The following is a 24287-nucleotide window of genomic DNA, read 5'->3' on the forward strand; positions in this document are numbered from 1 at the left end:
CCAACAATCACCAACATCCACTGTAACAGCAGCCTCCCTGTAGCCTGGGAGCTTAAGAGTATGGCACTCATTTGGAAGCAACGACTTCTTCCTCTTTAGTAGGTTTAGCAGGGAATTCTAGCCTTGAAACTTAAAGGCAAGAAAACTTATAACCAACAAGGATAATAGAGGCTTTACAAATAAGTAGAGGAAATGGAGGGCCTCATAATGACAGCTAATTCCTAAATATAACTCCCAACAATCCTGCTTAGACCCACAGTGGATAAAAGTGAAATGACCTTATCATTGCCAACAAAAACACTGGGAGGCAGAAATTTAATTTTAAATCACCATTCCTCAACCTCACCAGAAAGAATAAATCACCATTTGACAACCACACACTAAATCCATCCAAAGAATGGATGCTATTAACCCTATTTTGGGATTTGCTTTGTAACTAATAGCAAACTCATGTAGCATTTACTATGTACCAATACCATTCTATGTGATTTTCACATACTAACTCTTCTAATTCCTACAAGTCAGTAAGTGCAACTGTAGGTACAATTGTTTTTCCCATTTTACAGACAAAGAAGTGAAAGACATGCTTTGCTTGTGAAAGTAAAATATGAAAGACATGTTTTACATGCTTGTCAGCAGACTAGCTATGCTTTAGTGGGTGTGGAAAATGCCATCTTGTAGAGTTTTTGTTGTTGTTGATAGTATGCTGAATGATAATTGGTGATGAAGTATGAGTATTTACAGTTTCATTCATCATCTCCCTTCCCCCACTGAAATTAACCTGCCTCCTCAGAAGGTAAAAACAAACTATCTGACTATCCTGAATTTGTACCAAATAGATTATTCTCAGCTAGATCAGCTGTTCTCCTCTTCAAGAAATTGTATCATCAGGTTTTACAGAGCACACATCTCAGTACTGAAATTTTTCATGTTTTCCAATCTATTTATTATCACTCCACATTTTTTTCATAAGAAAATCTGGTTTATTGGTATATAAATACCTATAGAAATAAAAATACTAATACTTATGTTTCCTTTAGAAAAAAATGAGTATATAAATACTTATCTTTCAAAATCTGTACTTAATGAGAATGAGCAGTTAACAAGGAATTCACAAAAGGTACAATAAATTGTGACTATTTTAGTTATAAGTCAGCTCTTCCAATGGCATATATTTGTAACTCCCTGTTTGAATAATTCCAAAGATTTTTATAACATGTTAGTGTCAAGACAATACTATTGTGTTGTTGCAATGTCTTACAGTATCCAATTCTACCACCAATATGTTGAAATAGTTTGTTTTCCTGCTTGCCAATTGAAACAGTCCAAATACCTTTTCTTCTTTAAATAATACTAATTTTTGTCTATGCTATATAGGGCAACAATTCATAATTTTCTCCATTCTCGCCTTCTTCCATTTGGAACACCAAGTGCTTGACCAAAAAAACAAACTCACTTCATTTTTTACCAATATCCCCTTGCAGATAGAAGCACCATGTGCTCTGACCAATGACATAAATGGATGTCACTGGTTGGGACTTAGAGGAAACCTCTTTAAAAGTGTCAGTACAGACACAGCTAACAAATATTTTCCTCTGCCCCTTACTTCTTCTTAGAAAGGAGCTGCAATAGCAAAGGCAGTGTGGTGTGCTTAGGCTCAGGAGGCATTAAGCACCCATTAAGGACAGCTGAGCAGAAGCACAGATGGGCCTGGATTACACTGGGAGTGGGGACCTACCATAACAACCCTGCAATGCCTAGCTCCAGACATCACATAATGTGAAGAAATAAAAACCTTCATTTGTTTAAGCTTCTGTTTTTCTGGTTTCTGTTACTCACAGCCAAGAGCAATTTCTAACTTCTAAGTGATTAGATTAAACAGTAGCAGAGAATATAAAGGTTTTCAACATCTTGAAGCTTAAAAATTGGGAGAGGTCTACAAAGCATGGTTAAACATTCTGTTATACAGCCATTAGGTATTTTCAAACAATATTTGAAATCAAATCATCTGTTGGTGAATCAGATCAATCATTTGAAAATATGATTCAGTTATTAAGAAAGACAAAAATACTAATGCTACCATCCATCCGCCATTTATTTCAGTAAAATAAATTTGAATAGGAGAAAAACATGCAGTATAGTGTTTTTCCTTTGGAGGTTGATAGGAATTACAGAAGGTATGGGGGTTCTTAACATGAAAGATTCTTGTGCTCAGGATATGCATATATGTAGTAGGAACTTCTAAATTGTAGAGTTTTTTGGAAAGTATTAATAATAAATTATATATGAAGTATGCATATATATGACATTTACATAAATATGACATATACATGTATATATACATATACCCACATATATATATTATCACAATTATTATATATAATCACTACTGTCACATATATATTAGTCACATGTGAATTATGACATGTATATGTATGTATGTCATATATGTGTGTTGTGTGTATGTATGTATCATATGTATATATGATTTATGTCATATGTGTGTCAATATATATATGACAATAGTGATAATAGCCTCCATTTAAAATGTGTCCATCATGGGCCAAGATCTGTAGGAGGTCTTGGGACTCTGAGGCAGGCCTTTTCACTAACCCTAAAATCTGGGTTTTCTTTGTGTAAATCACTAGTCAAAACATAAGAATTCTATACCTGAAGAAGACAGGTGTTTAATGGATTCAATGACGTATTGTTTAGTTTTCTCTCTTCTTATCCCCTATCCCTGAGAAAGCTTCCACTCCCAAAGCAAATACAGAGTGAACAGATTTGGAGAGGCATTTTATGTGATTAAAAATTCTCTCAATGATAGCTCCTAACCACAAGTGTATTAGTTTTCTATTTCTGGAGAACAAATTATCACACATTTAGTGACTTAAAGAATACCATTTGTCACCTCACATTTCCAGTAGGTCAGAAGTTCAGCAGGGCATATCTGCTCCAGGTCTTACAAGGTTAAAATTAAAGTGTCAGTCAAGCCACATTCTCATCTAGAGCTTGGGATCCTCTTCGAAGCTCACTCAGGTTATTGGTATAACTCAGTTCTTTCTGGTATAGGACTGAAATCCCTATCTTCTCACTGGCTTTCAGCCAGAGGGATTTAGATTTTAGCCATGTGCCCACCTTCTCTCACAACTTAGCAATTAGCTTGTCTTCAAGACCAGCAGGAAAACATTTTACAGGTGCTTTACCTTCTTTTAAAGAGCTCATTTGATGAAGTCAGGTCCACCCAGGATAATCACCCTTGTGATCAACTCAAGGTCAGTTAGTAACACAACCATGGGAGAGGTACCCCCTCACATTCCCTGTCCCCACCCACACTCCAGGGAAGGGGATTTTAGAAGGTCTGTGCACCATAGGACAGAATCTTGGGGCCCTTTCAGAATCCTTCCCACCACAACAACCAAGAGCATTTTGTTGCTTGAAGAAGTAGCTACAATGGTCACTTTTACTTCACAGCTCTGAAGAAGGAGGCAATACCTACGCTCTTACCTAATCTGGAAATATCATTGTCAATACTGTACTGTCACCACCACTTTGAAATTCGGTTTTCAACACTTCAGGATGACTATTCCTTCAAACTAGAATTTTTTAAAAAAAAAGATTAACTGCTTCTATTCCATTCTTTAGTACATAAGCGATAAGCAGTGCACTTTGACCTCCATCCATTGGGTTGGAGCCCAAGAGTTCTCCTGCAAATCTCTTGTGCTGCATGGTTCTGAAGCTGGCAGCAATAATGACCATTCCCTCATTAGGCTCGTTCTTTAGTGTGACTCTGCCCTTTACTTATGGAAACTTAGCAGTTTTCTCTAGCCTTCCCAATTACCCAGTGAGCTACTTAATATCCTTTATTAAACCTATTTCAGCTAAAAGTAGCCAGAGTGAATTCCATTATTTGGAAACTAGAACATCAACCAAAATAATAATTAATTGCAGATGTCCTGATGCACAACAGATTTTTTGGGAAATGAGAATGTATGGCTGCTTATCATACGTGGTCAGGTAAAAAGGCAGTGAGAAACCAGATCATGACAGCAGAAGAGAGAGAGTTACTTAAATTATCACTTGATCAAGGATGGCTGAGGAGCCTACCAATGGCAGGACTTTGGCAGGGACCAAGTGACTACTGGATTGCAGTTGTACAAGAGTAGGCAGGCATGTGGAATAAAAGACTGACGATCCGTCCAGATACTTCTAATTGTGATGGGAACAAAAAGACAGTGTGATGATGGTTAATTTTATGTGTCAGCTTGACTGAGCCATGGCACCCCAGATATTTGGTCATTGTATATGTACATCCATTATACGTATACACACATACACAGACTCTCTCTCTCTCTCTTTCTCTCTCTCTCTCTTTCATTTCTGTTTCTCTCAAGAACTCTAATACAGACAGGCTTAAAGTTTGACCATGACCTGGATCAAGTTACAGTAACAAAACTATATATTCCCTTAAAAAGAATGCCTTATGTTGCCACGGACTGTTATAACTGAAAATATAACACACAGGGGTATCCTATGAATTGTTGAATTACACCAGCTGATTTCACAGTCTCATCACTTCTTTTATATAAAAATGAAGGTATTTAGGGAAGAATAGTACCTCTCCTCAGACCACTAATAATTAGAATGAAACATATGGGAGGGGTCCAATGATTCACCATATTCCAAACTCCCTAATTTCATGGAGGCATTTCTGATCTATCTAACAAAACAGTTCCTGCCTTTCTTAAATTCCATGTAATGGCCGGGACAGAGGCAATTATTTTATAAGGGAAATCTAGTACTCCTCACTCTCCTCCCATGAGAATCCTCATTGCCTATAGGCTTATAATTAGAAATTTCCAGAGGCCTATTACAAAATCAAACCAGAGAAGAGAGAGCTTACACACATGAATATGTACACATAAAAGTAAGCAAAAATTTGCTAATTTGCATCATCCAAAACCTTGGAAATAACATGTGGGAATGGATTTTGACTCTGCTTGAGGTAGGCAGGTTTTCCAAAGATGGCAGGACATCCCATGTGCTCTCCTCTGATGCTCCTTTCATCAAGAGCTGAATTCTCTTGTTCCTTTCTCCTGGATATGAGTGGACTTATGGGAAAAGTGAAGTTATATAAAGTTATGCAACTTCAAGGCTGGGTCATAAAGAGCAATACTTTCCACCTGGCCTTGTTTTTGGAGTTCGTTCCCTTGGAATCTAGACACCATACTGTGTGAAAGTCCAAGAAACTACATGAAGAGGCCACATGTAGGGCTCCTAGCCCATGGCCTCAGCTGAGGTCCCAGGGAGAGGCTTAGCATCAATCACCAGACAGGTAAGTAATCAGGTCTTCACTCAGCTCCCTACCACATCCCAGATTTCGAATCCTTCCAGGTGAGGCCTCAAACCGTCATGAAATAAACATGACCTGCTCCACCATATACTCTCTAAATTCCTGATGTTCAGAATCCATGAGCCTAACAACAAACTTATGGCACTCAGTTTGGAGTAGCTTGTTGCCCAGCACTGAAACTACATCCAGGCCAATGAACATGAATTCAGACCGGTCTGGGTTACTGATATGAATATACCTATTATCGATTCTAGAGTCAGATGCTAAGTCAGGTAGTTAGAGTTCAGAGTTTTGCTCTACAGGTTCACTGAAATCTGAATTCACTAGTGGTCTTCCCTAAATGAAGATGTAAAAGAAGTTGTCTGAGATTGTAAGGAGGAAGAAATATAAAGATTTGGAATAAATAAGAATGTTGGTGAATATTTATAATTTGCAAACGACACACACACACACTGTGACCCGTGAAAGAGCTTCCCAGAAGAAACCCCTTTCACCACACCATTGAAAAATGCATTGGAAAGCCAACATCTTTGAAAAGCATTATTCTCTGTGGGCAAGGGACACTATCATGGAAATGGGCTCTCTGATTGGCAGATCTTTGGTAAATCTAGCAGTAGTTCTTAACTTCAGAAGAAAAAGTGAACATGGTTATGGTAACAAGCAATTGGGCCAGCACAATGATCACATGATTCATAAGAAAGTGACCTTTGACAGTGCTCAATGAACCAGACATCTCCGTACAAAAACATAAGAGCAACTCACTATGTTCCTTTTTGATTTAAAAAAAAAGTAAACAATGACAAAACAATAAGAGCTTCAGAATTTTGAAGAACATAAGGCATAAAACGAACTGTCACCATAGAGTCCAAACCCAACAACCAATGCCCGGATCTAAATAATTTCAGACCTGGAACCCTATCAATGAAGGAGAGAGCTCGAAAAACACTTGAAAAGAGACCCTAAAATGGCCTTGCATGTAAATGATGCATAAATCTTTTTTTCCATCATTCTCCAGTGGGATCTGCAGCCATTTTGCAAGGATGAGAGAAAGAAAAACACAATTTTAGGGATTACTGAACACTGGCTCTGAGCTAGTTAATCAATGACGACGGCCCACTGGTCAGAATACAAGCTAATGGGAGCCAGTTAAGATAAGAGAGTTTTGCAGACTTAGTCACTCTTAAAGTGGATCTGGGACTTCCACAAAACCATCTTGCTAATATTTCCCAGTTCTCAAAATAGAGTTTGAATAGAAATACTCAGCAACTGGAAAACCCCCTATATTGGCCTTTGGCCTCCATAATAAAAGTTTAAATTATGGTAGAAATGACCAAATGCAAGCCTCAAAAGGTATCTGTACCCCCAAAATGTTGAATCAAAGGCAGTACCGTATACCTGGAGTAATCACATAGATTAATGTCATCATCTATTATCATATTCTCATCGAGTTTACCCATCTGGCCTTTGCAGAAGAGAGATGGATGATGCACAATGACAAAGAATTATTTTACATTTATTTGGGCTGTCACATGATAAGGATGCTATAATTTGGTAGAGAAAATCAATCCAGCACCTGGATTGTAGCTGGAATGTAGCTATTGATCTGACCAGTGCTTTTTTTCTCTGTCTCAATGAACAGAAAATACTAGGTGTAGTTTGTTTTCACCCGGCATGGACAGATGCACAGCCTCACTGCCTTCACTACCTAAAAGCAATGTGAACTCACTGACTGTGCCATATTTAGTCCACAGAACGTCACACTGGTCTATGAACTGACAACTTTATGCTAATGCAACTCAGTGCACAAGAAGAGTAAGTATCCTAGATGCATTTATAATATACCACATACCTATCAAAAAGATAGAAGATATGAAAAACACAGACATCTATTACTTTGGTGAAATTTCCACAGACCAGTGATCTCTGAACTTCTTGAAATGTTGCCACCAACATGAAAGAAAAGGATTGCATTATACATCCCCTATCACTAAGAAAAGGAAGCTGTGCTTGCTCAATTCTTTGGTACTTTGTAGAAAATACATATGACATTTGGTTATGCTTCTCGAAGTAATTAACTGGTCATCTGAAAGTCTTCAAGCTTTGAGTGTAGTACAGAGCAATAGAAAATTCTCAAGAAGATATATGCTATAGTACATTTCCTCAAATTTCAAAGTACAGTATCTTTTTCAGTTAGTAACTATAGTGTTTTTCCTTTGAGAAACTCTTGGTTTGCTATTAGACCCTGGTACAGACTGAATGTTTGAGACCGGAATACCGTGTGACTCTAGACATTAAGCTGCCCACCATGAATACGTGTTATCTCATCCACTGGGCTAGAGTCAGCTATCCCCTAAAGCATTCCATCATCCCTAGGAAACTTTATATTTGAACAAGCTCAAGTAGGTCCTGAAAACACAAGTTCCAAGAGCAGATGACTCATATTCTCAGTGCATCTACTCCTGCCAACCTGCTATTATTCTCTCAAACCACACCTCTGCTTCAGCAAGAAATCTCTGTGATGAGGTAACTGAGAAGAAAAATACCCTAGTTTTCTATCAACTCCACTGGACATGACAATACTAAGGAACACCCTGTAGGAACCTCTATATTATAGAAGTATTCTTCTAGCCCACATCATGTAGCCATATTTCTTTGTCCCTTTTCACGCAATTCAATCACCTCTCCTGTAGAAGTGGACTTCTATATCATGACAATCTCATTCAGGGGTGACCTGATGCTCAGTGTAGAAAAATAAATATTCCCAATGGCCAGGACTTCAAACAGTACTCATTATGATCCATTTATCTGGCAAGGGATATAAGCTACAGGTCTACATTAATTTATGGACAATAATTAATAATTTCATCTGAGAGCTGGGGATTCGGGGAGAATGAGACTGGAGAGTTAGTGATAAAAGAAAGATCAGAGAAAATGCCCATCTAGACTTTTAGGCTATGTTACAGTTTGAGAAAGTTTATGTGCCCTGTGAATACACAAAAAGACTGACACCTTATATAAAAGGTGTCAATAGATGGTTGGACAAGATGACTTGCCATGTGGGTTTGTTAACCTCTTTCCACAGTCACTCAGTAATTATTGAAATATAAATATATATAAATATAAACAAATATCTCATGATAAAAAGTGGTCATTGTTTCATGCATAGCTTAACAACTTAAATTTCCTCTCCCCTAGATGTCTAGATATTACTTCTCCTGAGTGCCCAGTTTGAAAGCAACAGTGAACAAACATGAGCCCTGCCATATGGTACCATAGCCCAAAAGGAATAACCAGCCACCTGATGGCAGGTTAATTACATAGGGCCTCTTCCAACATGGTGAGTGTTGGAATCTGTCCTCTCTGAAATTGATACATTCTAGATATAGATTTGTCTATCTTGTCTACCGAGCTTCTGCCAGCAACACCATCTGTGGACTTACCAAATGCTCACTTGCTGTCACTATAATTCGCATAACATCACTTCCAACTAGGGATCTTATTTTATAGCAAAATTATTGGGACCTTAGATTGATGCATTTACAATACATTAAGATTTAACCAGAAGCAGGTGGATTCATAAAGCAGTGCAATGACTTATTAAAGATTTAGTTTTGGTGCTTATCGGGGGATACCTTACAAAAGTGAAATGATCTTGTAGAATACAGTATATGTACAAAATAGTCACCAGTATGTAGTGTTTTTTCAGCCATGGCCAGAACATATGAGCTTGGGAACAACGAAGTGCAAATGGGAGTGGCATTTCTCACTATTCCCTTAATGGTGCACTATTTTCTTATATTTCACATCCTTGCTACTGCCAACTGCACTGGGTTAAGGATATTAGTACTCAAGGAGGAATACTTTTACCAAGAACCACAACAGCTTCTCAAACCACTTAACAATGCGGACAAGAGGATTACTATCTTGGTTGCAGGGTTAAGCTGGTTTAAAAAGGAAGAATCACTACTACACAACATAAACATAAAATAGTATTTCCTTAACACAAAGATTCCCATGGGGTGTCTGTCTCCTTAGTATTTCCACATGCATTAGTAAATATTAACAGAAAACTAGAACACCCTCATAGAAGCAGAACCAGCAGGGGCACAAATCCTAAGGAACAGGATTCCCAACTAACGAGCCCCAGTTAACTGAGCCAATACTGAGCTAAAGATAAAAGTAATTGGAATGTTGTTGATGAGGAAAGTTACACACATCAACTGAAGATAATTTGCAGAAAGTATAACAGGTTTTCTTTTTTATCTTTGCTTTATTTTGATAGTATTTACTTCATAATTTAGTCCACATATTAAAAATATCAAGGCACATGGCTCAGTTGGTTAAGAGTTGACCCTTGGTTTTGGCTCTAGTCATGATCTCACAGTTCATGGGACCGAGCCCCACATCGGGCTCCATGCTTACAGCACAGAGCCTCCTTGAGATTCTCTCTCTCCCTCTCTCTGTCCTTCCTTTTCTCTCCCTCTCTCTCTCTCTCTCTCTCTCTCTCTCTCAAAATAAATTTAAAAAAATAAATTTAAAAAACCACTTTATTTAAAAAAATATATATATATCAAGGCAGAATTGAGGAAATATAACCATCATTACATATATTAAACCTAGAAAGGATTGTTCTAAATAATCTGAGAGTCCCCTCATCTGGAAAGAAGGTGCAGATTTTGTTTGTATGAGAAACTGTTACCTTATTAGGGAGGAACATAGTTTTTGTTCTATTGTTGTTTTAAATCTGGAAAATGGATGTATATCTAAATAAAGGGTGACATCCATCTATCTTGACGGCTCAAAATACTTTCAATATTCTCCTTGCTTTTGGTTGTTTCCTATCTTGTAAAACCTTACTTTCCCAGGTGGAATCCCCAAAACTACATCCTTACAGACTCTTTTATAAATAGTGTGAGCTATGTTATCTGGTTTCTACCATGTAGGAAAATAGGATCTGCATGGGGAACTCATTTTTTGATTGTGTAACGGCACCAGAAGTAGAGGTAGCGATCGAAGTTTTCTCTCTAATCTATGAAATATGACATGGGAGTCAGTGGCAGTGACAGCTTCCTTCATGGAACAGATCCGTGGCATGGTTCCAGTGTCCATGGTGGTGACAAATGACAGCTTCCTCACTAGTCCAATTCTGTGGTGTGCCTCAAGGTATCATTCCTAGAAGCTTAATCTATTTTTCCAGCTCTCCCCACAACCCCATGTAAGGGATCCTAGAGTTTGTCATTTGAACTAAAACACCTTTGGGAGGGAAAGGGGACTCTGTTAATAATGTCAAGGATAAACTAGAATTACACTGAACAGATGAGTTATACAGTAATGCTAATGCTGTGATTTACTTCAGACATTTTGCTGATTGAATTAGTCAAAACAGACTTGTTTTTTACCAAGAACCCTAATCAAGATACTACTGGATTTTTAAGATTATAAAATGAATTAACAATATAAGTGGACCCTATGTACTATATTATGCCTGTGTAATATGGGGAGAATATTCTATTTTACAAATTCATAAAGCAAGTTCAGATTACCTGAAATTCATAGTATATATTATATTAATATTAGTTGACTTAATGTAGCCATATGCTTTTTGCCTTAAGAACCATGACTCACATTGATGTTTGTTATACGTCCTTAATGAAGCCTAGGAAATGGAAATAAAGTATCTTGTGATGTTTCTCTAAATAGTGACTCACTAACATGTAGGTGAGTTAAGATCATTAAATGCAATATTACTAGGATATAATATATACTTTAAGAAATGTTGAAGTCAATGCCCATGTTAAATTTGTCATTATCTTGTTTCTATATAAGTTGATATTTTATGTTGTAGACATATAGTTAAATGCATATTGTTCTATGCTATAAATATAAGTATTTATACTATAATACTATTGATGTCAGAAATCCCAAAAGAAACAAATATCAGTTTCATTCATCATTCCAGTGTCTTCTTTCAAAACACCTTACCGAACAGTTACTGCCACTTTACTTAACTCATTCAGCAATTCATATAGGCACTAGGCTAGCAGCTGAGAAGACAGTGATGGGCAAAACAGACATGATCCTAAAGACATGAGTCTAGGTGTCACAAACAGGAAATGCAGCAGCCAAATCATAATACAAATAAATATATGGTTACATGTTGAAATCAGTGCTGCAAAGGAAATGCATACAATGCTCTGAGGCCCAGGGTATGTGGCGAGTCAAGGAAGATCTTTCTGAGGAAGTGGCATTGAAACGGACACCTGAAAATGACAAGACGATAACCAAGAGTGGGAGCTGGTGTGGGCAAAGAGGCAGCTCTAAACACAGAGGAAGTGTGGCTATGAGGCAAACCTGGGCATGCACTTCCTTTCAAAGCACTGAAGGGAGGTCTGTGCAGCTGGAGCTGAGAGTGAGGGCAAGGGGGGCCCTGGGGACACTAAAGGCAGTGGCCACCCTCACAAGGCCCTGGGGAGATGAACAGGAAGGAGGCCTTGCCTGAGTCCCTTCTCTATTCTAGTGCATTGGGTAGATCAGTAGCACCATTAAACAATACCAGGAGCACGAATAAGGTTCTGAGAGAAAAGCTGGTGGGGAAATTCTACCTGAAATTGTAAACAAGCAGAGAGAGATGGCGAGGGAAACTCACACCAAAGTCCTTGTGGGAAAGCCAAAATTAGCAGTCCAGACCCCAAATCATCAACACCAAAGATGACATTTAGTTAAAGATGCCAGACTGAAATTATATCTACCAATCCTCTCTTTCCCAAATCCCTCAGCCTACAGAAAAGAAAAAAAAAAGAGAAGAAGAATTTTCATGTATAAAGGATAATTGTGCTGAAAAACAAACCAAAAAATTCATATCATCACCTAACCAGAAATTCGAGGAAGAACAAAGTAGATGGGGAATTGAAGGGGAATAAGTGCCAGGAAAACCAAAACAAAATAAACAAAAGCCCTACCCAGCCTAAAACACAAACAGGAGAAAAGCATCTAAGGACATTTGTAGTTTATAAAGATTGTTTATAATCAAAATTGCCATTGAAAAGAGCTTTATCTTACTGTACTTTTTTTGTATATTTAAACGTAGTGCCTTATGCATGCATCATGTTGGAAATAGTTTCAGGAGGCCAGAGTCTTCTAGGGGGTTAGAACACCTGAAAAAACAGCCCCAAGAAATTGATCTCCAATTCATCCATTCTTACGGTAAGCACTCAGGAATGTGCTGGGTGTCGGTTTGCATCTGGTGAACATTAGAAACTTAACCGAAGTCTCCGGAGCAGTTGAGAGTGATCAAAAAGGAGAAAAAACCTCTGAGGAAGAGCAAAAAGACCTCTTAAAAACCCTTTGGAGTTCTCTCTGTCAACAGGTGGAGCTACCAACAGCCAGACACTCTGGTGGGAGGTGACAGTCAGGTAGCTGTCACTCCAACAGGGAGACTGTTGTTGTGCCTTTTGCCCCCAGAACTGTATGGACAGAGTGACATATCTTTTCTACTCCTAAGTGAGGAAGTTGCATTGCATACCTGAAATTTGGTTGTCTTCCAGTCAACCAGATCATCTTCGTAAAAACTGCAAAATCACCTATTAAAAAAATAAATGAAAAATTATCCTCAAAAAGCTCTTGAGAAAGGGCCACCTTGCAGACAACCCAAATACCTCTTAAGCATCCAGCACAAGTGATTTTTCCTTGTTGGAACAGAATATTTCCTTGGTTAAACCCCTTACGTGTAGAAGCCATGTGGTAAAAGAAGACAAAGTTATATCTTTAATCATTATTGTCACAATAAATGCTGTGAATGCTTTACTACAAGAGGTGTATGGGTGCCAAATATAATGGAAAGAACAACAGATTTACATTTCCCATCTGAGATTTGCTCGTACTGGGGCAAACCTGCTTGAACAGAAGGATAGGCAAAATCATCTGCCATATTTAAAATTTTGTTTTTCTTTCTGTTTCCCTTACAATGTCATTGAATTCTGGAAAATTAAGTATGAATATAATATAACTCCACTGCAAAAATAAGACCCATTCCAGAGAGACCCTAAGCTTAGAGGGAAGAAAAATAAAAAGCGAAGTAGCTTCCACACAACTGTCTAAGTGGTTCATTAAATTATGGTGTTTGGAAAGCTGTACGAGTCAGCTCTTCCTTTTCCCCTGAAAGTGGGAAAAAGTGGCTACTGCCGTTTGCCCCTGGACCACCAGCACCAACAGCAAACAGTGTGCAGTGAGAGTTAGAGCTGGAGAAAGAAGAAAGGCAGTGAAGTAACTCCAAACCCCCACACTGGCAAGAGAGAAAGAAAGAAAAAGAAGGGGAATAGATAAATCAGGCACTTGTCTCCAGTACAGAATTTTTAGATGTTGATCTAGAAGGTGGGTTTTCTAACTGGGGCCAGAAAAGCAGTGAAGAATGCCAGATAACTTAAGCTGCCAAAAAGTGAGAGGGAGCCCTGCCCTCACATCCAGAATCAAGCCATTCACAGGGGCGCGCGGAGGAATAAATCACTGAAGCATCTGAATGGTGATTTCGGCTCGGGTCATGATCTCACAGTTCATGAGATTGAGCCCCACGTCCGTGCTGAGCCTGCTTAGGATTCTCTTTCTCTCTCTCTCTCTCTCTCTCTGCTCCACCCATGCTCATGCACATGCTCACTCACTCTTGCTCTCTCTGTATCTCATAATAAATAAATGAACTTAACAACAACAACAACAAAATCAAGCTATTCACAGACTGCCCAGTCACATGTTCTGCCCAGTCCTCAAAGAGCACTGACAATCACTAAACATTTGGGAAAACAATGACCAAAAATCAACTTAAGGAAAATTACCTTTCAAACAAATAAGAAATCTTATAAGTTAAAATACATCCTTAGCAAATGTTCTAGATATCTAATGCCATAACAAACTACCATCCTGTGGCTAAATATAAGCATTTTACTATATTTCGCCATTTTGTGAGTCAGGAAATTGGGCAAGTGTCAGTGGGTGACTTTTCTGTTCCTTGTGTCATCAGCTGAGGTCACTTAATTATACGCAGCTGATGGACAAACTGGGCTAGAGTTTTCAAGACAGATCTATTCACATGCCTGCTGGGGGTGGCTTGAGAAATGGACTTAGCCGGAATTGTCAAACAGAACACCTACAAGTTGCCTCTTAACATGACAGCTTCAGAGTAGTAAAACTTCTTACAGGACGGCTGGCCTCCCCAGAGCAGACGTTCCAATAAACCCCAGTGAAAGAGCTGTAGGACCTAGAATTTCTTTGGAAATCCCAAACTATCATTCTGCCCACATTCTAATGGTCAAGCATAAGTTAGGCCATGCCAGATTCAAAGGTAGAGATTAAGAGTCCACTTCTCATTGGGAGGAATAGCAAAGAATTTGTGACCATGTTCAAGCTATCAGAGGCAGATAGTTTCCACTTATGGCCATGATGGAATATATGCAAAGTCAATATACAGAATTCACTTGCATTTATATGTATTAGCAACAAATAAGGAAACGAAACTTAAATAACATCATTTAAGTTAGCATCAAGACACAAAAATATACTTAGTGAAGTATATGTAAGACTTCTATTTTGAAAACTATGAAACACTGCAAAGAGAAATTAGAAAAATCCTAAATCAATGGAGAGATATACAATGTTCATGGCTTGTGAGACTAAATACTGTTATGATGTAAATTCTCCTCAAAATTATTTACAGGTTTAATGTTTTCTCAGTCAAAATTTTAGCAGATTTTTTTTTTGCATAAACTGATATACTGACTCTAAACTTACATGGAAATGCAAAAGACCAAGAATAATCACAACTTACAACTATTTTGAAAAATAAAATTGCAGGACAGACACTACCTGATTCCAAGACTTACTATAAAGCATAAGTATGATATTGGCATAAAGATAGATGTAAAGATTAACAAAACAAAATTGGAAGTCCAGAAATAGACCTAAACATATATGGTCATTTCCATTGTTACAAAGGTGTCAAAGTAATTCAATAGGGAAAGAATAGTCTTTTCAACATATTTTCTGAAGTGATGTTTCCAATTGGGGAGAGAAAAAGAACCTTGAATAATTCCTTGCATCACACACAAAAAGCACCAACCATAGAAGAAAAAAATTATAACTATTTCATGAAAACTAAATTTTCTATTCTTCAAAAAAATAGTACTTTTTAAAAAGCACTAAAAAATAAGAAAATAAAATAGTTAAGCCACAGTCAGGGAAAAGCTATCTGCAACATATATAAAGGTCTTATAACCAGAATCTTTACAAATCAATAAAAAGACAAATGACTCAATTTAAAAATAGGCAAAACAGTTTGAACAGGTATCCCAAGGAAGACATCTGAATGTCCACAAAGCACAGAGAAAGATGCATGACATCATTACACATTAGGGAAATGCATGTTTAAACCATAATGAAATACATGCCTATGGGTAAAACTTTTAAAAGCCTGAAAATAATAAATGTTGATGAGGACATAGAGCAAATGTAATTCTCATACATTGCTGGTATGAATGCAAAATCATAGAGCTACTTTAAAGTACCATTTGGCAAATTCTTATAAAGTTAAACATGTATTTATCATACAACCTAGCAATTTCACTTCTTGGTATTTACCTAAGTGACATAAAAGCATATATTCACACAAAGACTTGCAAGTAAATATTCATAGTAGCTTCATTCATAATAACCTCAAACAGGAAATAACCGAATGCCCATCAACTGATAAGGTGATAAAGAAATTGCAACATATCCATGTGATGGAATACTACCCAGAAATAAAAACGAACAAACGACTGCTGTATGTAACAATATGGGTGAATCGCACAGACGTTATGATTAGCCAAAAAAAAGGCTAGAGGCACGCCTGGGTGGCTCAATTGGTTAATGGTCCCACTCGTGATTTCAGTTCAGGTCCTGATCTCACAGTTGTGAGATCAAGTTCTGCATCAGGCAGTTCCTGCTTAAGATTCTTTCTCTCCCTCTCCCACTCCCCATCCTCCTCTCCTGTCCTCTCCCTCCCTTCCAGTCTCTCTCCCTCCCTCCCTCCTTCCCTCTCATTAAAAAAAAAAGATTTTAGAAATAAAAGACTATATAGTATATGATTCTGTTTATGTAAAGTTCTGGAACATGAAAAACAAACCTATATTGATAAATTGCAGATAAATGGTCGCCGGATATGAGGAGAATGGGGGAGTGTTGACTGCACCATGGCACAAGGAAACTTGGAAGTGATTGAAATGTTCTATACTCAATTGGAGTAGTACATATTCTATACACGTAAATATATATGTTTGTCAAAACCCATCTAACTACTTAAAATATGACTATTTTGTTGTATGTACATCGTATCTCTATAAAGTTGATTTTTAAAAAACAAAAACCTTTATTTTATGAATGAGAAAAGTGTGTCTCTGAAATTAAAAGTCCAATAGGTGGAATAAATATGGAATATAGACTCAATCTAAGATCAAAACAGTGAATTAAAAGATCAAAAGCAAAGTTTCTTAGCCTAAAAGTTCATGGCAATCTCAAATGCTATAGAGTGGCAGGATATTTTGGAAAACTAAAAAGTTCTAGCAGTCATCAACAGAGTTCTATAAAGAGGAAATAGAGAAGAATAATTTTTTTAGAAGAAAAATACAATTTCCCAGGGCTGAGGAAAGTCAAGAGGCTTCACACGATAAGTACTACTGGCCGTGGAGAAATCAGGACAAATGAAGACAAATTATTTTTTAATTCCAACATAAATACTGGTGAAATTTTAGAATTCTCAGAAAAACAAGATTATTCTAAAAGCTTTTATACCCAAAACATCCTACAAAGGAACATGGATGGGTTGGAATCAGATTTCACATTGGCAACACAGATTGTTAGAAAACAATAGTGTCTTTATATAGTGTGAAAAAAAATGATTTGTAGTCTAAAATTTTGAACCAAGTCAAACCAGCATTCACTTATGAGGGCAGACTATTTCAGACACACAAGAACTCAGAAGTCACCCTTGTGAGGCTTTTGCTGAGTACCGCAGATCTCTTTCCGCTTATTTCCATTTCCCCTTGATTTACTGCTGCCTAGTCTCTCTGCCTCTGGTCCTGGACCATCCCATACCTTTCTCACTTTGCAGCTGAGATAATGTTTTTAAAAGGTAAATGTCATCATTTACTCCTCTAATAAAACCCCTCACTGAATTTCTTCCTCACACTCATCTCCAGCCACTCTCCTTTTCCTCCAACTACTTCTGGTCTCCTGGGGAGCCCTTTCTTCTCCCTCAGTTCTAGCTGAGCTATAGTCTCTAGAATGTACCATGTAACTTCGATTACCTTTGCTGGGAGATGCTCTTCCCTTGCCTTGTTCTTCATCTTTCATGGTCTTGGAATTAGAAAAGTGTTCATGTGCTCTATTTCCTCAGAAAAGTGTTCCATGGACTCTCACTCCCATCCCTGCCTCTCCAGGAGATTACATAGTGATCCTAACAGCACCTGTGCTTTTAACTTATGATCATAGTAATTATATAATACAGCTATAACTAAATATGTGCTTGTACAATTGTTTGTTTAATGTCTTTTTTCCTCCCAACAGACAGTAACCTCTACTGATGTAGTCTCATTTTCCCTCCAGCTCTGTGGATGAGGATGCTGTCTGTCCCTAATATTTGTTCTTCCTTCACTAGGAATAACTATATTTTTCAGCATCCCTTGGCTATGTGCCTAGATTCTGCCTAATGGGATATGAGCACAACTTGCAGGTTGTACACTTAAAAGAAACAGGCTTGATCTTCACTTTCCCATTTCTTCTTTCTGCTTGCTAGGAAACCATCATAAACCTAACTAAGGTCAAAATATTGGGGACAGACAATCGACAAGGCAGGAACAAGTATCCCTGACTCTGACGGGTCACCTCATACCAACCCTGGAATGACAGTCTTGGACTGTTACGTGAATGAAAAAATAAAAATACTCAATTAGATTGCCAGACCCCAGTATGAAAAGTACCACTCCTTCTCCCAAACAAAAAACTCTAGAATTGCCTCTTGTTTCACTTATGATTTCTTATACACTTTCTCCTTTCACTCATGGGCACCATAAATATTTATTGTATTCAATGATCTATTTATACAATCTTTGAATTTTTTATTATCCAGTTATCTAGATGCCCTCTATAAGACTGACTGCTTGCATGTTATCAATCTTAAATTATAATGGTGAAAGAGGCTGTAACTGCAAAATACCTTCTTATGAGTTAGATTTGGAGTCCTAAATGTGTCCTCACCACAAGGAGATTTTGCCATGCCAAAAAAAGCAAATTTGAAGTCAGTGTGGGAAGGTCTTAACTGTATCTTGAGTTTTAAGGGACAGTGGCAAGAACACGCTCACACATAGATGTGGCAGTTGTTTAAGTGTAGATATCCATGGAGGACTGCACTAGTCCTTTAATTAATCTACGTACTTCCACTGTGAACACTTCAAATCTGTCTGCCAAAATGATCTTTCTAACTGAAAATTTGATCATGTCACTTCCCCTGCTCAAAACCCTTCACTGGGTTTCCATTGCTCTTGAGATAAACACCAAGACCCTCAGTGTGGTTTGTGAACCTCTGCAGGACCCTCTCTCTGCTTCTCTAATCTTCATGCCTCCTTCTCCCTTGCTCTCTGAGTGACAGCCACATTCGCCTTCTTCAGTTCCCTCCAAAGCATCAAATTCTTCCCCCTGAAGAGCAAAGTTTGCTTGAAATGTTTTTCTCCCTTGTGCCTCATCTACTAATTTAACTCCCACTGCACCTAGGAAGAGTTTTTTAAGTGATTGTGAGCAAAGCGATGAGTGGTACTTTCAAGCCATGACGGTTAAAAACAGGTGTCTTATTCTCCTTTACCCCATATCTGAGAATCTTCTGGAAGACTCTGATCCACTGCCTGGAGCAGAGCACCTCCTCCAGTTCCAATCCAATGGTTCTCTTTGTTATGTGAGTGTAAGATGGAGCCTAGGAGTTATTTCAAGAGGGCTTCATTACTGAGAAGCGTGATGAATGACTTTATATTTAAAAACCATAGCTTACACTATAGATTCATATTAGACTATTATGGAAGCAAGAAACAAACTTCTATTGTTATATCACTAAGAGTTGGGGACCATTTTTCAAGGCAGTTAGTGTACTCTAACACCCAAGGAATAGGCCAAGCACTCTGATCCATTTATGTAACCCAGTTTCAACTAAGGTCTCCATGACCATTGTAATCCAGACATGCTGTTCAAGTCTCAAGTCATCCCCCAAGGTTCCTGGGATGTCTGTGAAAGTGTATTCTTTCTTTTTTTTTTTAAGTAGGCTTTATGCCTACCCCAGAGCCCAACATGGCACTTGAAGTCAAGACCTGAGACCAAGACCTGAGTTCAAGAGTTGGACGCTTAACCAACGGAGCCACCCAGGAGCCCCTGAGAAGGTGTATTCTTATACTTACCTCTGGCACTGATCTCTTGGCTCTGCAGAACTAGAACTTACTCTGACCATTTCTCAAGTGCTTTCTTTATTTTCAGTAGCATCAACTAACATAAATGCAACCTCTCCTTGATGTCCACCTCTTTCCCCTTGCAAATTCCACTCTTATGATACTTTCATATCCAGCTGACTTTACTGAACGTGGGAGCACAGTGAGACAATACAGGCATTTAGCTTGTACTATCCACAGAGCTTCAAAGAGAACAGCAGACAGTCTGTTTGACATTCTCTTTAGCTCTACTCCACCTAATGAAACTATGAGAGATAATCCACAACCTTACTAGAAATTTTTTATTTTTAACACTCTGACTTTGACTGCCCCAAATGTGAGAACATCATTTCCCCCCCCCACCCCGCCACTGAAGTATGTACTTTAGCAGTTTTAATTTCATGAAATTCATTTCTACAGTCTAACTCTCAGGCCCATCTTTGCAATGTCAAATCCATTAAGGTCATTCTCATTGCAATAAGGCTGTCTGAGTTTCAAGATCCTTTTCACAGAAACACCAAAAATACATGCTCACTCCCATAGGAGATTTATAGTCTCATGGAGAAGAAAAACACACAAATAATTATAAATCAGAGTATATGATTACACTTCACAACTAGGCTAATTCGTTCATACCCCACAGGATTCTGGGAGGAAGGAGCAAAGCTAGCATGGTTCCTCTCCACTCTGTTCACTAACAAAGATCTCTGAGCTTTGGGGGAATTAAAAATCATTTCCCCTCACAAAAGGAGAAGGACCTTTGGCCTATAGCTTTTTAATTTCAGTCTTCCCTCTCCCCATGGAGAAAGAATTAAATTGTAACTCTCCACTCCAACTCTTCAAATAGTAAATTGAGGCTATAAAGACAATTCCAATTCAAGGTTTCTTTTTGTAATGTGAACTTAAATTGGAGCCCTGGAGTTATTTTAATGATACTTTCTTTGCTGAACAGTATTGTGAATGGCTTTATGTTTAATACTAGCTTTGTTATTGAAGCGATAGATAAATGACTCTCAGTAATAGTAACCTTTGGTGCTTCAGTTCTGGGATCCTACATTTTAAGTAAAGTGCAATGCAGAAAACAACTCAGCACCTTAATGGTTTGGTTTCAGCATATTGCTGATTCTGGGCCAAATGGTTTAGTGCATCAGATGATATAAATTAGAGTCGGAGTGCAGAAGAGAATATTGAGCACTTATAATCACCCATTATAGGGCTGATAGTTGATAAAAAGCATTAATTCATTTTCATTGTGAGTAGCCCCTGAAAATGTTATCACATCATAGTAGTATGATATAGATAATATCATAGTAATATGATCTCTGAATGAAAGGCTCATATTTTTATTAGAATCTCATGGTTAAACATGTCTTAATTGATAAATTGAAATAATAAACATTTCCCCTTAAGAAGATATATTTTTAGGTCTCAAAATCCTTATTTTCTCTTTTGTCCTTTAACTATTAATAGATATAATCTTCATTTTACTGTAGTTATAAAGAAAAACTAAATCCTATTACTATTTACTTTTAAAAACTACTCAGATTCACTGGTTTTATTTCTTTTACATGGAAGATGTAAAGATTAATATGAAACAGGTGAGTTAGAAATATTTTATCAGCACTTATTTAAGGATGAAAAATGAAAACACTACATATGCTTTCTAAGCCTTCTATATTAGCCTCATTGAATTGATATTCAAAACCAGCTGAAAACAGATCTTAGATGAACTGTGTGTGCTAAGTTATTATTGGATGACTGTACCTTTGAATCAGTATATTATGTTTTACTCTCCCTGAAAGAGCTGAATTTCAATAAACCTTTTATGTTAGCATATTCCCCATAGAGTTAGAGTGTTGGACCTGCCAACAGTATGTATATTTTTCTAGCATCTATAAGACTATCTGAAATAAAATCATAGATTTTTCAGAACTGCACATGACTTTGGACTCTTCAATTATTACTTAGACAGCCCACTTGCCATTTGCCAGATGGGATCTGTTAAAACACCAAGAAAAATTTTAATCAGGCTTTGGAAAAGAATAAAATGGAATTTTTAAACCAATATTTTAATAAATTAAACAATAGGTAAGTCAATAAGAAGCAGCAGAAGTGCTATTATTTTATTATCTTGGTTTAAACGCATTTTTTAAAAATGATTCAAGAACTTTTGTTTTTTAAATAACTGAATCGCCCAGTTTTCCTTGTGTTATTACACACAAACTGCCTGTATGTGGGGAAAACTGCATGGGCCCCCGGGAGACAAGGAGGGGAAAGGATGAAGTAGCTCAAGCCAAGGAGAAGCCTTGAGAGATGGCCTGTTTTTGCGGGCTGCAATGCATTGGAAGTACTCGGAGCATTTCTGAAAATGCAGATTCCCAAGTCTTGCTCTGAAGATGTAGATTCAATAGTTCCAAATAAAGACCTGAAATATATGTTACATTTCTCATGTAACTCATAATAAGTTGACCTGTTGTACCTCATCTTAGTCCAGTTCCCCATTTTAGAGTATCTCAAAATGGTTTTGATACAGTAATTAAAGTTGAGATTTAAATCCAACTTTCTCTATCCCATGGATAGCAATTATTCTAACTGGTAACTAGAATTGAGATTGATTCAATTCCCACATTCATGTTCCTTTGATGTCACTGTGCTTACAGAAGAGAGGGATAAAGTTACCATAGGATGAACACCAAGCACAGAGCTACATACTTGACCCTTGGATAGTCCTAGTATCTGCTCTAGAGGATTTGATTCAACCATTGCACTGGGATTAATGAAGACAGTGGCAAATTAGAAACATCTTAATTAACCAACAACATGATATTTGGTACATTAATTACAATACATAGTATGGCACAAGGGAAAATATGTATCTTTAACAAAGATAATGTAGAGTATACTTGGGATATGAAAATATATTCACAAAGCATATGCATACACAGAGAAAACTTGAAGGGCATACACCTAAAAGTATTGACAGTGATTTTCTCTATGAGTGGTCTTCTCAATCAGTGGTAATAAAATCATGGAAATTTTTCTAAAATTTGCTAATCGTAGTTCACATATTTTGACAACAATCTCATATTGATTGTAATCAACACACATAAAACACACATACAAATCTTGAGGTTTTATGGCTATAAAGGCAACATGTCATAGTTCAGTGATTCTGTTGACAATGTTCAGTTCAACCAGAATAAAGATGATGAAAAGGTTGTAGGTTTTTTCCACTTTTCTGTGGGCTATTTTGTGTATGTGTCCTGTAAAACTGAAATAAAATTATGCATAACGTGTATATTTACATGAACTGTGTATTTGTTGAAAGTCTGTGTTTATGTGAAGACTGTTCCACAGTTCCTAACATAAATGTTAGTATCACAATAAATATTAGTTTCCCTTTCCTTTAGGAATTTGACTGGTGGTTTAGAAGGGGATATAATAATACAAATGTACAGCAGCTTTTTTTATAGGAGGAAAGGAGAGGGATTCTGTAATTGACCTAATATTAGATCTATGGTTCTACCAAAGACCTTGCCTTCTACTGTGTTTATTAATAATTTAGCTATCATGGTGTACAAAGGAAGTGGAGTGTATTTACAGCAAAAATATTGAAACCTCCGTTGAAGATAAGGTTATACAGTCTAGCAATAAAAATGTGTGCAAGTGTTATATATTACTATCTTTTCCGTGTTGACTGCAGCTCTACTAAGTCAAAGGTGACTATTTCTTCTATAAAACAGGGTGTGATGGAAAGAGCATTTGCTGATTTCATGATTTTTTGTCTCTGCTACTGACTAGTTCTGTGATCTTGGGTAACAGATAAATGTTATGTTCAGGGTTGAAAACAAATCTAACACCTCCATAGGGAGTGCCACATTTAGATGTATGTGCATCTCCATAATTGCAAGTATATGTTTACATACGCAGTATGTATCCATAAGCTAAACACACAGTCCTTATAATATGTTCTTTGTTTGCTGTTTGTTTTATTTAAGTAACATCTACATCCAACATGGGGGCTCAAACTCATGACCCTGAGACCAAGAATCACATGCTCTTCTGACTGAGCCAGCCAGGTGCCCCTCTTATAACATATTCTTAAACTGAGAATTTCAGAACCCATAAACTAGACTTACCGCTCTTTTATAGGCCATCTAAAAATAGATCATTATCTTCAGTTAAGTCAGATGCCCTGGAACATGAAAAATTAAACATTAAAAATAGAGGGGTGACAACACAAGGTGCTTTTCATAATCCCTACTTCTTATTGCCTTAGGACTTTTCTGCTAGTTTTCTGACGGTAAGTACACCATGCTGAGGCATGAGGCAAACTGCTAGGTTGGGGGTATAATGCAGTGGTATTGGTTCCATATTCTGAGGGTAAGCTTTATGTACCCCAAGGCACCTGGGTATATTCCCGGCCCATGGTCCCAATGCTGATA

At 37.5% G+C, this 24287-nt stretch overlaps 1 long non-coding RNA gene across 1 annotated transcript in view; it reads right to left on the reverse strand.

Annotated features, from left to right (window-relative positions):
- LOC115292740 overlaps window positions 1-24038 on the reverse strand; it is a 56292-nt gene extending 32254 nt beyond the window's left edge. The window contains exons 1-2 of the long non-coding RNA XR_003909112.1: window positions 23982-24038; window positions 12876-12933 (exon numbers count right to left, since the gene is read on the reverse strand). This is a non-coding gene — a long non-coding RNA (uncharacterized LOC115292740). The remainder of the gene's footprint in view (window positions 1-12875; window positions 12934-23981) is intronic.
- Window positions 24039-24287: the final 249 nt, after the last annotated feature.

This window comes from Suricata suricatta, chromosome 5 (genome assembly GCF_006229205.1).
Source record: "Suricata suricatta isolate VVHF042 chromosome 5, meerkat_22Aug2017_6uvM2_HiC, whole genome shotgun sequence".
NCBI lineage: Eukaryota > Metazoa > Chordata > Mammalia > Carnivora > Herpestidae > Suricata > Suricata suricatta.